General features: G+C 48.3%; 1 protein-coding gene across 1 annotated transcript in view; it reads left to right on the top strand.

The window, feature by feature from the left end:
• ABCB9 (ATP binding cassette subfamily B member 9) overlaps positions 1-14,870 on the top strand; it is a 59,197-nt gene extending 44,327 nt beyond the window's left edge. Inside the window, exons 12-13 of the transcript XR_008379504.1 lie at positions 14,076-14,276; positions 14,547-14,870. The gene's annotated coding sequence lies outside the window, so the exon portion shown is untranslated. The remainder of the gene's footprint in view (positions 1-14,075; positions 14,277-14,546) is intronic.
• Positions 14,871-16,146: the final 1,276 nt, after the last annotated feature.

Genomic DNA, 16,146 nt, shown 5'->3' on the forward strand with positions numbered 1-16,146 from the left:
GTGGTGGGCACCTGTAGTCCCATCTACTCAGGAGGCTGAGGCAGGAGGATTGCTTAAGCACAAGAGTTTGAGGTTGCTGTGAGTTAAACGCCACAGCATTCTACCCAGGGTGACAGAGTGAGACTGACTCAACAAAACAAAACAAACACCCAAATTATTCTGTTCTATGTCATTTAGGAAAAAATAATTTCATGGTCTGTTGGTGCCAGTGCCTCAGGCAGTTTGAAAAACATTGCCGAAGAGCAATGACTTTCAACCAGTATTCAGCCAGGGGATCTTAGGTGTACTGCGAACATTTTTAAAGATCATTAATTAAATTATTTGCTAAAGAAGTTCAGAGCATGGTAAGTGTATTTTTTTTTTTAGACAGAGTCTCACTATGTCACCCTCAGTAGAGCCCTGTGGCGTCACAGCTCACAGCAACCTCAAACTCTTGGGCTTAAGCTATTCTCTTGCCTCAGCTTCCCGAGTAGCTGGGAGTATAGGGGCCCGCCACAATGCCCAGCTATTTTTTGGTTGTAGTTGGCATTGTTGCTTGGCAGGCCCAGGGCGGGCTCGAACCCGCCAGCCTCGGGGTATGTGGCCTGCATCCTACTCACTGAGCTACAGGTGCTGAGCCTTCTTACCTTTTTTTGATCAACATAGTTTCGGTGCACCACAGAAGTTTAACTTATAGGTTCAAGTGTCCTGTTAGATTAAAAAAAAAGGTGAAAAACACTTCCCTAGAGGAATTAGCCAAGGATGCTTGCAGCAGTATGGTTCACATTTGCAAACCCCAGAAACAACTTACATGACTATAAATGTTTTTGTTTTTTTTTTAAAGTATGGTACAGGACATATGGTGGAATTTTTGTTTGTGATAGTCTTGATCTTTTACTTGGGCTGGAGTATGGTGGCATCATCACAGCTCACAGCAACCTCAAACTCCTAAGCTCAAGTGTTCCTCCTGCCTCAAATTCCTGAGTAGCTGGGACTGTAGGTGCCTGTCACAACTGGCCATTTTTTTCTATTTTTAGTAGAGACGGGGATCTGGCTTTTGCTGAGACTGGTGTCAAACTCTTGGCCTCAAGTAATCCACCTGGTTCAGCCCCCTGAGTAGCTAGGACTGCAGGTACCCACCATGACACCCAGTTTCTTTTTCTTTTTTTTGTAGAGACAGAGTCTCACTGTACCGCCATCGGGTAGAGTGCCATGGCATCACATGGCTCACAGCAACCTCTAACTCTTGGGCTTACGCGATTCTCTTGCCTCAGCCTCCCGAGCAGCTGGGACTACAGGCACCCGCCACAACGCCTGGCTATTTTTTTTTTTGTTGCAGTTTGGCCGGGGCTGGGTTTGAACCCGCCACCCCCAACATACGGGGCCGGCGCCCTACTCACTGCGCCACAGGCGCCGCCCTCTTTTTTTTTTTTTTTTTGCAATTTTTGGCTGGGGCTGGGTTTGAACCTGCCACCTCTGGCATATGGGGCCAGTGCCCTACCCCTTTGAGCCACAGGCACCACCCCTTTTTTTTTTTTTAAGACAAAATCTCACTATGTCATCCTCAGTAGAGTGCTGTGGTGTCACAGCTCACAGCAACCTCAAACTGCTGGCCTTAAGTGATTCTCTTGCCTCAGCCTCCCAAGTAGCTGGGACTAAAGGCACCTGACACAATGCCAGGCTATTTTTTTTGTTGTTGGAGTTGTTTAGCTGTTGTTTAGCTGGCCCAGGCCAGGTTTGAACCTGCCACCTTCCGTGTATGTGGTGGGCACCATAACTATTGTGCTACAGGGGCCAAGTCCATTTTTCTTTTTTTTTGTAGAGACAGAGTCTCACTGTACCGCCCTCGGGTGTGAGCTGTGTGGCATCACACGGCTCACAGCAACCTCCAGCTCTTGGGCTTATGTGATTCTCTTGCCTCAGCCTCCCGAGCATCTGGGACTACAGGCGCCTGCCACAACACCCGGCTATTTTTTTGTTGTTGTTCCAGTTTGGCCGGGGCTGGGTTTGAACCCACCACCCTCGGTATATGGGGCCGGCACCCTACTCACTGAGCCACAGGCGCCGCCAGTGTTTTTCTATTTTTAATAGAGACAGGGTCTTGCTCTTGCTCAAACTGGTCTTGAACTCCTAAGCTCAAGCAATCCTCCCACCTCAGCCTCTCAGAGTGCTAGGATTATAGGTGTGAGCCACCATGTCTGGCTGTATGGTAGAATATTACCGGAGGGATAAAGGCATAAGTTGGATCTATACAAAGTAACTGGGATTTTTTTTTTTTTTTTTTTTGAGACAGAGTCTCACTATGTTGCCTTTAGTAGAATGATGTGGTGTCATAGCTTACAGCAACCTCCAACCCTTGGGCTTAAGCAATTCTCTTGCCTCAGTCTCCCAAGTACCTGGGACTACAGGTGCCCGCCACAACACCCAGCTATCTTTTTGTTGTAGTTGTCATTGTTGTTTACAGGCCAGGGCTGGGTTTGAACCTGCCAGTCTTGGTGTATGTGGTGGGCACCCCAACCACTGAACTACATACAGGCACTGAGCCTGGATATAGATCTTAAAAACATAAAAATAACCAAAAAGCATGCTGCAGAATTACAGCATGTTATGACATAGTTAATTTATTTATTGTAAGTAGCACATACAAAACACCTCAGGAGGCTGAGGCAGGCGGATCACTTGAGCCCAGGAGTCTGAGGTTGCTATGAACTATGACAGTGCCACTGCACTTCAGTCTGGGCAACAGAGAGAGACACTGTCAAAATAATAAATAAAATAAAAATAGAGTCAAAGCAAATAAGCAAATAGAAGAAATCATTAATAATAGTCAGGCCTGGCTCTGTGCCTGTGGCTCAAGCGGCTAAGGCACCAGCCACGTACACCTGAGCTGGCAGGTTCGAATCCAGCCCAGGCCCACCAAACAACGATGTCTGCAACAACAACAACAAAAAAAAAAAATAGCCGGATGTTGTGGTGGGTGCCTGTAGTCCCAGCTACTTGGGAGGCGGAGACAGGAGAATGGCTTGAGCCCAGGAGTTAGAGGTTGCTGTGAGCTGTGATGCTATAGCACTCTACCCAGGGCGACAGCTTGAGGCTCTGTCTCAAAAAAAGGAAAAAAAAACAATAGCCAGGCCTTCAGTGTGGGCACCATGTTTGTGTTCTATTGTTGATGTACATTTGTGACTACTAAAATTTTTCCTGGAGGCTAGAGAGTGGAACTTTCCCAACGAGCTGAACAAACCCTGGTGCCATAAATGCTGACGTCTCAGGAAAACTTCCTGGGAGAAATGGAAAGCAGCTGTTCTGACTTCTACCAAGTGAAAATAGAAGTTGTTGAGCCACTCAACAGGGAGTAGATGCACCCAGCCAAGAACCAGGCCCAGTCCTGCCAGCCACCTTCTCCTAGAAGTTGTTGAGCCACTCAACAGGGAGCAGATGCACCCAGCCAAGAACCAGGCCCAGTCCTGCCAGCCACCTTCTCCCGGAGAACCACCTCCACTCAGTCATGCCAGCCTGAAACAGGAGCCTAGCAGTCTAGAAAATTCCACTGAGAGGGGATTCTGAAAGCCAGCGTGGAAACAGCCTTTACTACTGAGATAATGTGTCTCTGGCCCCAGGTGGGAAAGCTATTATCATTTCGAATATTAACAACACAAAAATTTCTTTTTTTTTTTTTTTTTTTGAGACAGAGTCTCAGTTCGTCACCCTTGGTAGAGTGACGTAGTGTCCCAGCTCACAGCAACCTCAAACTGTTGGGCTCAAGTGATTCTCTTGTAGCTGGGTCTTTCCCAAGTAGCTGGGACTACAGGCCTCTGCCACAATACCCGGCTATTTTTTAGAGACAGGTCTCACTCTTGCTCAGGCTAGTTGCAAACCTCTGAGTTCAAGCAATTTACCTGCCTCAGCCTCCCAGAGTGCTGGGATTACAGGCATGAGCCACGGCGCCTGGCCTTCAAAGTTTAATTTTTTTTCGGCAGAGAGGGCACAAGGATGAGTTCTTTTTTTTTTTTTTTTTTTGTAGAGACAGAGTCTCACTTTATGGCCCTCAGTAGAGTGCCGTGGCCTCACACAGCTCACAGCAACCTCCAACTCCTGGGTTTAAGCGATTCTCTTGCCTCAGCCTCCCGAGCAGCTGCGACTACAGGCGCCCGCCACAACGCCCGGCTATTTTTTGGTTGCAGTTCGGCCGGGGCCGGGTTTGAACCCGCCACCCTCGGTATATGGGGCTGGCGCTTTACTGACTGAGCCGCAGGCGCCGCCCACAGAGATGAGTTCTTTAAGGTTCGCTTTTTTGTTGTTGTGGTGGTGAAATGCACATAACATAAAATTTACCATTTTAACTTTTGTAAATTGTACAATTCAGAGGCATTAAGTATACTCACAATGTTGTTTTCAACTTAAAAAAATTATTTTTGGAGATGGTGGGGGGGGGGGTTTGCCATGTTGTCCAGGCTACTTCTGAACTCCTAGGCTCAAGCAATCAATCCTCCCCATTCAGCCTCCTGAGTAGCTGGGACTACAGGTGGCACCACCATGCCTGATAGGGCCAAATGTAGGGATCCACCCAAATAGAACCTTCTGTCCAGGAAGGAATGAGTGCGCCAATCCCTACTCCTCCAAACTTTTTTTTTTTTTTTTTGTAGAGACAGAGTCTCACTGTACCACCCTCGGTAGAGTGCCGTGGCGTCACACGGCTCACAGCAACCTCTAACTCTTGGGCTTACAAGATTCTCTTGCCTCAGCCTCCCGAGCAGCTGGGACTACAGGCGCCCGCCACAACGCCCGGCTATTTTTTGGTTGCAGTTTGGCCGGGGCTGGGTTTGAACCCGCCACCCTCGGCATATGGGGCCGGCGCCCTACTCACTGAGCCACAGGCGCCACCCATACCCCTCCGAACTTTTATATTCCCATCCACCTTAACCCACATGCTGACTCCTTTCTCAGACTTAACTCACTCGCACCTGCGTGGAATAAAAGCCCTTAACTGCTCAACACCCAGCTTCCTCCAACTTCTAAAAAATACATTTATTGGCTGGACATGCTGGTTCACGCCTATAATCCCAACACTTGGGACACTGCTGTGGGTGGATTGCCTGAGCTCAGGAGCAAGACTACCCTGAGCAAGAATGAGACTGTCTCTAAACAGTAGCTGGGTATTGTGGTGGGTGCCTGTAGTCCCAGCTACTTGGGAGGCTGAGGCAAGAGAATCACTTAAGTCCAAGAGTTTCAGGTCGCTGTGAACTGTGATGTCATAGCACTCTACCAAGGACAACATTGTGAGACTCTTATCTTAAAAAAAAACAAAAAACATTTATTAGAGCAACTAGCCTACAGCTATCAGTATTGAGATGATATCAGTATTGAGATGGATTAATAACGATGCTGGTGAGAACTATTCAAGTATAAAACATTTTCATACTGGGTACAGTGGCTCAGGGCCATAAACCCAGCACTTTGGGAGGCAAGGTGACAGGATTGCTTGAGGCCAGAAGTTCAAGACAGGCCTGAGCAACATAGACATAGAACACACTATCATCTACAAAAAATTTAACAATTAGCCAGGCATGGTGGTGTACACCTGGGGTTTCAGCTATTTGGGAGGCTGAGGCAGGAGGATCATTTGAGGCCAGAAGTTCAAGGTTGCAATGAGCTACAATCACACCACTGCACTCTAGTCTGGGTGACAGAGCAAGACCCTATTTAAAAGAAAAATCTTGGGTGGTGCCTGTGGCTCAGTGAGTAGGGTGCCAGCCCCATATGCCAAGGGTGGCGGGTTCAAACCCAGCCCCTGCCAAACTACAAAAAAATAATAATAAATAAAAGAAAAATCTTTTTAATATGATTTTTAAGTCCTTTCGTCCTCGCAATTCTATGAGGCAGCTACTACTATTAACCTCAGTTTTCCAAAAAAGAAATATGAGATTAAGTAACCTGCAAAAGGTCACAAAGCTAAGTGATAGTGATACAAAGCTGGGAATTAAATGTAGGCTAAATGCCTGAACCCTGAGCTGGAGCCTTTTCACTAGATTTCTGCCAGTTTATACAATGTATATTATATATGTCCAATTCCCCAGCCAAATTCTTTTCCTTTTTTTTTTCTTTGCAGTACGTAACTGACGGCTACCTTTTCTGCCCTGGGGAGTTGGGAATTGCTAAAGATATCTGTGCTGAGTCACTGTCAGGGAATGACTGAGAAAGAGCAATGCCAGTGGTTTCCCTTCGCTGGTTTTTATTCTTTCCTCAGAGAGAAGGAAGTTGGCTGTTTAAACAGATGAGTCACCTGTGGGAGGTCCTAACCTAAGATGAAAATGGTGAGGATGACAACCCCTCATATTGTTGCAGCCCTTTTCCTCTCACAGCCTGAGATTAGTCACACAGCAAGCATTTATCAAGTACCTACTGAATACCATGCACTGTGCTAGGCTGTGGGTCACAGTAGGAAAAAATCAGACATAGGAGATTACTTACATTCTCTTTGTTTTTCCTTTTTCTTTATTTCTTTTTTTTTTTTTGTAGAGACAGAGTCTCACTTTATGGCCCTCGGTAGAGTGCCGTGGCCTCACACAGCTCACAGCAACCTCCAACTCCTGGGCCCAAGCCATTCTCTTGCCTCAGCCTCCCGAGTAGCTGGGACTACAGGTGCCCGCCACAGCGCCCGGCTATTTTTTGGTTGCAGTTTTGGCCGGGGCCGGGTTTGAACCCGCCACCCTCGGTATATGAGGCTGGTGCCCTACCAATTGAGCCACAGGCGCCGCCTATTTCTTTTCTTTTTTTGAGATAGTCTCACTCTGTTGCCCCAGGCTAGAGTACTGGGTTGTCTTCATAGGTCACAGCAACCTCAAACTCCTGGGCTCAAGTGATCCTCCTGCTTCAGTCTCCTGTGTAGCTGGGACTGCAGGTGCCCACCATGACACCCAGTTCATTTTTCTATTTTTAATAGAGACAGGGTGTCGCGACCCCTATGGCACTGGTCTTGGTCGCTGCAGGAAGGAACCAGGTGTGACATGGATTCGAAGTGCAAGCTTGCGAAAGGCAGGCTGACCTTCGTTGCAGGGTAGCCTGGAGCCCCGCCCCATCAGCTATTTATTAAGGTTATACACAAGCGGTGTGGAGAGTTAAGGTAATTGACATACACAACAGGTGTGGAGAGTTAAGACAATTACATAGGAGGGCTGCATGGTAAGGATTGCCACGAATTACATAGGAGGGCTGCATGGTAAGGATTGCCACGGTGCTCTCGTCACTTGTTGTCACTTGTTTTTTGCCCAACTGTTCTTTCCCCACAACCCTCAGGAAGAACTACTAAGCATTGATGTTTAACACCTGCTTACTAATGAGTGACTGATCTAATCTCATTCCGGAACACTGAGTTACTTGGGGGATTGCCCCCAAGTCACAAACCGTCTCTAGGCTTGCCAGAAGACTGTCCTGTTCTCAGCTTCCTTTTAATGTGATAAGAATCAGTAACTGTCCTTTGCAAGCATGGTGTCCATTCCTCTACAACAGGGTCTTTCTCTTGCTCAGACTGGTCTTGAACTCCCAAGTTAAAGCGATTCTCTCAGTATTACAGGTGTGAGCCACCGCAGCCAGCCACATCATTTACGTTCTGATAGATAATAAACTTCACATGGTGAAAAGATGACAGAAGACAAGAGAATGATTTGGAAGGGGGCCACTATTTGAGCTGGGGTGGTCTGAGAAGGTGATATCAGAGCTCTGACTTGGACAATGAGGAGGCACCTGCCTTGAGTATCTGAGGGAAAGAATGATACAGACAATAGTCTGGCTGGCAGTTCCTCAAAAAGTTGAACATGTTAAAAAAAAAGGTGGGCGGCGCCTGTGGCTCAGTGAGTAGTGCACCGGCCCCATATGCCGAGGGTGGCAGGTTCAAACCCAGCCCCAGCCAAACTGCAACAAAAAAATAGCCGGGCGCGGGCGGTGCCTGTGGCTTAGTGAGTAGGGCGCCGGCCCCATATGCCGAGGGTGGCGGGTTCAAACCCAGCCCCGGCCAAACTGCAACAAAAAAATAGCTGGGCATTGTGGCGGGCGCCTGTAGTCCCAGCTGCTCAGGAGGCTGAGGCAAGAGAATCGCGTAAACCCAAGAGTTAGAGGTTGCTGTGAGCCGTGTGACGCCACGGCACTCTACCCGAGGGCGGTACAGTGAGACTCTGTCTCTACAAAAAAAAAAAAAAAATAGCTGGGTGTTGTGGCGGGGCGCCTGTAGTCCCAGCTGCTCGGGAGGCTGAGGCAAGAGAATCGCGTAAGCCCAAGAGTTAGAGGTTGCTGTAAGCTGTGTGATGCCACAGCACTCTACCCGAGGGTGGTACAGTGAGACTCTGTCTCTACAAAAAAAAAAAAAAAAAAAGGTAAGGGCGGCGCCTGTGGCTTAGTCCGTAAGGCGCAGGCCCCATATTCCGAGGGTGACGGGTTCAAACCTGGCCCTGGCCAAACTGCAACCAAAAAATAGCCGGGCGTTGTGGCGGGCACCTGTAGTCCCAGCTACTCGGGAGGCTGAGGCAAGAGAATCGCTTAAACCCAGGAGTTGGAGGTTGCTGTGAGCTGTGTGAGGCCACGACACCCTACCGAGGGCCATAAAGTGAGACTCTGTCTCTACAAAAAAAAAAAAGGTAAAACAATCATAATAATTTTTTTTTTTTTTTTTTTGTAGAAACAGAGTCTCACTGTACCGCCCTCGGGTAGAGTACCGTGGCGTTACACGGCTCACAGCAACCTCTAACTCTTGGGCTTACGGGATTCTCTTGCCTCAGCCTCCCGAGTAGCTGGGACTACAGGCGCCCGCCACAACGCCCGGCTATTTTTTTTGTTGTTGTTGCAGTTTGGCCGGGGCTGGGTTTGAACCTGCCACCCTCGGCATATGGGGCCGGCGCCCTACTCACTGAGCCACAGGTGCCGCCCTACAATCATAATAATTTTAAAAAATTGGCAGTGCCTGTAGCTTAGTAGGTAGGGCGCCAGCCACATACACCCAGGCTGGCAGGTCCGAACCCGGCTCAGGCCAGCTAAAACAACAACAGCTGCAACAACAAACAAGTACCCGGGCATTGTGGTGGGTGCCTGTAGTCCCAGCTACTCAGGAGGCCGAGGCAAAAGAATCACTTAAGCCCAAGAGCTTGAGGTTGCTGTGAGCTGTGACACTAAGGCACTCTACCCAGGGCAACGGCTTGAGACTCTATCTCAAAAAAAAAAAAAAAAAAGTTGAATATGAAGTTACCATGTAGCTCAGCAATCCCCCTCCTGGGTATTTGGAAATGGAAATATGGAGAAATGGAAAAAGAAATGGAAACATATGATATGTCCACACAGAAACTCATACAGGAATGTTCACAGCAGTGCTATTAATGAGAGCCAAAAAGTGGAAACAAGGCCATGTCTATCCATGGATGAATGGATGAATAGCATAGCATATGCATTCTGTGGGATATTATTCAGCTGTAGAAAGGAGTAAAGTGCTGATACATGATGTAATGTGGATGAACCTCGGAGGCTTCATACAAATGAAAGATGCCAGACATGGAAGGTCACATACCCTAGGAATCTTTTTACAGATGTATTCGGAATAGGCAAATCTGTAGAGACAGAAAGCAAATTAGAGGTTAGCAGGGCACGGGAGCAGAACAGAGAGTGACTGCTTAATAGATACAAGCTATAGGGTGGCGCCTGTGGCTCAGTGAGTAGGGCACTGGCCCCATACACCAAGGGTGACGGGTTCAAACCCAGCCCTGGCCAAACTGCAACAAAAAAATAGCCGGGCGTTGTGGTGGGCACCTGTAGTCCCAGCTTCTCAGGAGGCTAAGGCAAGAGAATCACCTAAGCCCAGGAGCTGGAGGCTGCTGTGAGCTGTGACGCCACGGCACTCTACCGAGGGCAATAAAGTTAGACTCTGTCTCTACAAAAAAAAAATAATAATAATAAGATACAAGGTGTTTTTATGGGGTGACAGAAAGTTTTAAAACTAGAGAGTCCTGGTGGCTCACGCAACATTTTGAATACACATACTGTCAGTGAATCTGGTCACTTTAAAATGGGTCAGTGTATGATACATGAATTTCACCACATTGATCCCACAAAGGAACAGCAAGTACAAAAACCTCAAAGGAGGAAGGAACTCAGACACCTGCCCAGCAGGGTAGGGGAGGTGGCCTGAAGTTAGAAGACACAGGGAGGAAGGAGGAGGCACAGGAAGGCAGAAGGTGGGATGGTGTGGACCACAGGGAGTTGGAGGGTTTTGATCAGGGCATGACACGATTGATCCTGCTGGCTCAGTGTGGAGGGTGTACTGGGTGGGCAGCCCCCACCCCCACTCCCCAAGCAGCCCAGCCTGGTTCACCCCACTCTCTAGATGAGGACATGCTGCCTCAAGAGGGCACAGCAACAGTCCCATCATTGGGCCTTCCGCAATAGTTCTTCAGGATGTCCTGCTGTTATTTATAACTGGAGGAACCTTGTGAGTTGACAGTGCATTGCATTGAGAAACACTTCAAGGATGTTTCTGCTCTGCATACAACAAAAAATAGCCAGTCAGCAGCGGCCCTAGGGCAGCAATACCGTCCCCAAATAGATGTGCAATGGGGGACTTCACCTTTCCTGGCCCAGACCAATGATGGACACGCCTTGGGTAATTAGAGGCTTTGTGCCAGGGGTAAAAACTAACTCAGGGCAGTTACATAAGCCCTGTGTGGACAAGGCCTGGTCAACTGCCAGATGTGACTCTCTGACCTCTGGCCCTTAACTATCAGGCTTTCCTGAACAATGGCCAAAGGGAAGTTTCTTTTCAAACAGGAGCCTGGCTGGAAGCCAGGAGACAGCAGAAGGGCATGACTGATGTGCCTTGGCTCTGCTCAACGACAAGCTTTTCCAGAACAGGAAGATGGCTGGTTTGGGGACACCCAGATCAGACATCCATCATTCTCCACCACCTCTAGGCAGTCTCCCATGATTTCTCACTACCCCAGCTGGTCTCCCCTATCCTCATTTATTTGGCCTGTTTGGGCTTCCGAGCATGTTGCTGGCTCCTCATTCATACTAGAAACTTCTTTTTTTTTTTTTTTTGTAGAGACAGAGTCTCACTTTATGGCCCTCGGTAGAGTGCCGTGGCCTCACACAGCTCACAGCAACCTCCAACTCCTGGGCTTAAGCGATTTTCTTGCCTCAGCCTCCCGAGCAGCTGGGACTACAGGTGCCCGCCACAACACCTGGCTATTTTTTTTGGTTGCAGTTTGGCCGGGGCTGGGTTTGAACCCGCCACCCTCAGTATATGGGGCCGGCGCCCTACCGACTGAGCCACAGGCGCCGCCCCATACTAGAAACTTCTTAAAAGCTGGTACCTGAGTCCCTCATATAGTGGCTATGCTCCCTGCTCATAGCAGATACTCTAACCCCAACCTCCAAACAAGTTAATACATCTCTTTTTTTTTTCTTTTTGAGACAGAGCATCAAGCTATTACCCTGGGTAGAGTACCATGGTGTCACAGCTCACAGCAACCTCAAACTCTTGGGCTCAGGTGATTCTCTTGCCTCAGCCTCCCAAGTAGCTGGGACTACAGGTGCCTGGCACAATGCCCGGCTATTTTTTTGTTGCAGTTGTCATTGTTGTTTTAGCTGGCCTTGGCTGGGTTTGAACCTGCCAGCCTTGGTGTATATGACCAGCCCCCTACCCACTGAGCTATGGGCGCCGCCTCCAGATAGTTTTGTTTTGATGACCTTGAGTGTTTAGGGGGGTTTTCTGGAGACAGAGTCTCAATCAGTTGCCCAGGCCTCCAATTCCTGGACTAAAGTGATCTTCCTGCCTCAGCCTCCTAAGTAGCTGTGACCACAGATACATGTCACCACACCTGGCTAATTTTAAGATAGGGTCTGGCTATGTTGCTCAGTCTGATCTCAGTCTCAAAACTCCTAGCCTCAAGCAATCCTCTTGCCTCGGCTTCCCAAAGTGCTGAGAATACAGGTATGAGCCCCCATGCTCAGCCCACCTTGACTGTTCTGAGGAGTACTTGTCAGGGATTCTGTCCTCTACTGGGATTGTCCTATCACTCCTCTCATGATGAGCCTGGGGGGATAGGTTTTTAGGAAGATGACATTTTTGTCCTATCAAAGGCACACACAATCCACATGACTTATTGCCGTCAATGTTTACCTCAGTCACTTGCTAAGGTCGTGTTTGTCAGAATTCTCCACTGTAAAGTTCATCTTTTTCTACTCTGTGCTCTTTGGGAGAAAGTCACTGTGTGGCATCCACACCTAACGCCTAGGGAGTCCGTTCCTCTCCCTTCTCTGATTCAAATCCTTCAGCCATATCTCCCTGGCCTTAAAGTAAAGCTGACCTCCAAGCCTCTGTGTGGCTCACCCCTGGCCCGTCCCCAGCCACTTCCTTGTCACCACCACACTCAAGCCACACTGACCTTCTTTCATTTCCTCAAACATGCCAACTTTGTCCTCTCCTCTGGGCTGGTGCACAGGCCCTTTCCTCTCCAGAACACCCACCTCCACCTCCATCATCTTCTCGTGGCCAGGTCCTTATCTTCATTTGGGTATCTCTCTGCTCAAATGTCACCTCTCCTGGGGGAAATCCTGACCCTGCAAGTGTTCACCAAAGCCATTTTTGTCTCAAGGGCATTTGCCATCCCATACATTCGTACTCCAGGGCAGGGACCTTGTAGAAGCAGCAGCAAAGACAGACTAGAGCAAGACTGGGATTTGCCGGAGCTGGCCCCATAGATCCACAAGGATGGACTGTGGTCACGTCTTCCAGACTCACGGCCATGACTTCTCCTTGGTAGCCTGAAATTAACCGAGGTGGCAGTAATTACACCACGAGAAGCTCTGATAATAAGTTAAGGCTCTTCCACCTGGGTGTGGGAACTCATGCTTGTAATCCTAGCACTCTGGGAGACTGAGGCAGAAGGATCTCTTGAGCTAAGAAGTTCGAGGCCAGATCAAGCAAGACTGAGACCCTGTTTCTACTAAAAATAGAATAATTAGCTGGATATTGTGGCAGTGCTATAGTCCCAGCTAATTGGGAGGCTGAGGCAGGAGGATTACTTGAGCCCAGGAGTTTGAGGTTGCTGTGAGCTGGGCTGACACCACCGCACTCTAGCTGGGGCAACAGAGTGAGACTCTATCTAAAAAAAAAAAAAATGAAGGCCCTTTTCTTCCCAGGTAGCTGAATGCTAAACATTTACCTGAATACCACTGCAGGATATCATTGACCCCAACTCTGCGGAGCAGTAGACAAGTTGATGCTTGTCTTTGTTGTTGTTGGTGAGACAGAGTCCCACCCTATGCCCTGAGCAGAGTGCAGGGGCATCATAGCTCACTGCAACCTCAGACTCGGGCTGTGGGCATCCCACTGCCTCAGCCTCTGGAAGCCGCTGGGATTATAGGCTCTCTCCATGGTGCTCGGCTGGGTTTTTCATTTTTTTATGAGTTGGGGTCTTACTCTCGCTCAGGCAAGTCTCAAACTCCTGAGCTCATTGATGCTTGTCTTGATGCTAAGTGTTAGGGTGGGGACTCACAAGGAGCTTGATGCTGAGTTAGAGAAAGGTCTCTCACACCAGGAGTAGAATAGTGAGTAGTACAGAGTTTATTTTATTTTTTCCAAGAATGAAAGAGAGATAGAGACAGAGGAAAAGAGAGAAAAGGGAGGGAAGGACCACAGCCCACAAATGAAGGAGTGAAAGTGCCACCCCCCTACCCCGGCAAGGGGTAGTGGGTCTGTGTTTTGTTTGTTTGTTTTTTGAGACTCTGTTGCTCGGGCTAGAGTGCATGGCCTCAGCCTCGCTCATAGTAACCTCAAACTCCCGGTTCAAGTGATCCTCCTGCCTCAGACTTCCAAGTAGCTGGGATTACAGACACCCACCACAATGCCTGGCTAATTTTTCTATTTTTAGTAGAGATGGGGTCTCACTCTTGCTCGGGCTGGTCTTATACTCCTGAGCACAAGCGATCCACCTGCCTCAGCCACTTATTTTTTCCTCTGTTTTAGCAGATTAATAACAGAAGCAGCTGTGAAATTGTTAGAGCTTTTATTTTTTCTCTGAGAAGCCGACTTACCTGAGTCAATCTTGTTCTTTTGGCAGGAACTGAGGCAGAGAGATGGAATGCAGAGCTCACGCCCCTACTGTCTGCTTAGGACTCTTCAAGGCTGAGAATTGAAACTTATAGAAAAGGGGGCACCTGTGGCTCAAAGAAGTGGGCGCCGGAGGTAAGGGGTTCTAAACCCAGCCCCAGCCAAAAAAAAAAAAAAAGAAACTTATAGAAAAAAATGAGTTAGGCCATAGGTATTTTTTTTTTTTCTTTTTGTAGAGACAGAGTCTCACTTTATGGCCCTCAGTAGAGTGCCGTGGCCTCACACAGCTTCACAGCAACCTCCAACTCCTGGGCTTAAGCGATTCTCTTGCCTCAGCCTCCCGAGTAGCTGGGACTACAGGCGAGGCCATAGGTCTTTTTTTTTTTGCAGATTTTGGCTGGGGCTGGGTTTGAACCTGCCACCTCCAGCATATGGGATCAGCGCCCTACCCCTTTGAGCCACAGGCGCTGCCCGGCCATAGGTATTTTAATTAAACAAAATGAAGGGGATAGTTGTGAGTTTATTTCTCTAATTATCTGCTAGTTTATTTTTCCTCTGTTAGTTAGGTTATTAGTAAGGCCACCTTTTACTGAGCAAACCAGAAAAATGAAGTGGACGAATAAAAAATTCCTGAAAGGTTGTTGCCACAGAACTCCAGGGATACATCAGCTGGGTGCACATGGAAGTGAAGTCAGGAACTTGATCTGAGGTGGCCCTGACCAGTAGTTCCTGGCAGAAGCATAAATCTTCTCCAGAGGAAAGATCATTCATTCCAGGCCTCACAGAATCTCTACAAATAATTTTTTTTTTTAGAGACAGAGTTTCACTCCGTTGCCCTCTGTAGAGCACTGTGGTGTCAAAGCTCACAGCAACCTCCAGCTCTTGGACTTAGGTGATTCCCTTGCCTCAGTGCCTGCCACATGCCGAGCTAATTTTTTTTTTTTTTTTTTGTAGAGACAGAGTCTCACTGTACCACCCTCAGGTAGAGTGCCGTGGCGTCACACAGTTCACAGCAACCTCTAACTCTTGGGCTTACACGATTCTGTTGCCTCAGACTCCCAAGCAGCTGGGACCCCAGGCGCCTGCCACAACGCCCAGCTTTTTTTTTGTTGCAGTTTGGCCGGGGCTGGGTTTGAACCCGCCACCCTCGGCATATGGGGCTGGTGCCCTACTCACTGAGCACAGGCACCACCCTACAACTAATTTTTTTTTTTTTTGTAGAGACAGAGTCTCACTTTATGGCCCTCTGTAGAGTGCTGAGGCCTCACACAGCTCACAGCAACCTCCAACTCCTGGGCTTAAGCGATTCTCCTGCCTCAGCCTCCCGAGCAGCTAGGACTACAGGCGCCCGCCACAACGCCTGGCTATTTTTTGGTTGCAGTTTGGCCGGGGCTGGGTTTGAACCCGCCACCCTCGGTATATGGGGCCGGCGCCTTACTGACTGAGCCACAGGCGCCGCCCCAAATAATTTTTTTTTAAGAGCAATAACCAACATACAATTGAAGTAAACCCAGCCCAGCCCATAAGGAAACAACTCACATTTCTACTCCATGTGAGTAGAAATCAGCAGAAACAACTGACAGCAGAAACAGACTCACACAGTCTTCAGATACTGGAATTATCCTAGAGAGATTCTAAAACGGTGATGTTCAAGGATTAAAAAAAAAAATCATCAAATTTGAAAATGTCCATAGGAGATAGAAGGCTATAAAATGACATAAGAGATTTAGAAAAAAACAAAATAGGGCGGTGCCTGTGGCTCAGTCGGTAAGGCGCCAGCCCCATATACCGAAGGTGGTGGGTTCAAACCTGGCCTCGGCCGAACTGCAACCAAAAAATAGCCGGGCGTTGTGGTGGGCGCCTGTAGTCCCAGCTACTCGGGAGGCTGAGGCAAGAGAATCGCTTAAGCCCAGGAGTTGGAGGTTGCTGTGAGCTGTGTGAGGCCACGGCACTCTACCAAGGGCCATAAAGTGAGACTCTGTCTCTACAAAAAAAAAAAAGAAAGAAAGAAAAGAACAAAATAAGATTTGTAGAAATTAAAAAGTATAATAAACTCGGAGAGATGCCTGTGGCTCAAAGGA

This window comes from Nycticebus coucang, chromosome 4 (genome assembly GCF_027406575.1).
Source record: "Nycticebus coucang isolate mNycCou1 chromosome 4, mNycCou1.pri, whole genome shotgun sequence".
Classification (NCBI taxonomy): Eukaryota; Metazoa; Chordata; class Mammalia; order Primates; family Lorisidae; genus Nycticebus; species Nycticebus coucang.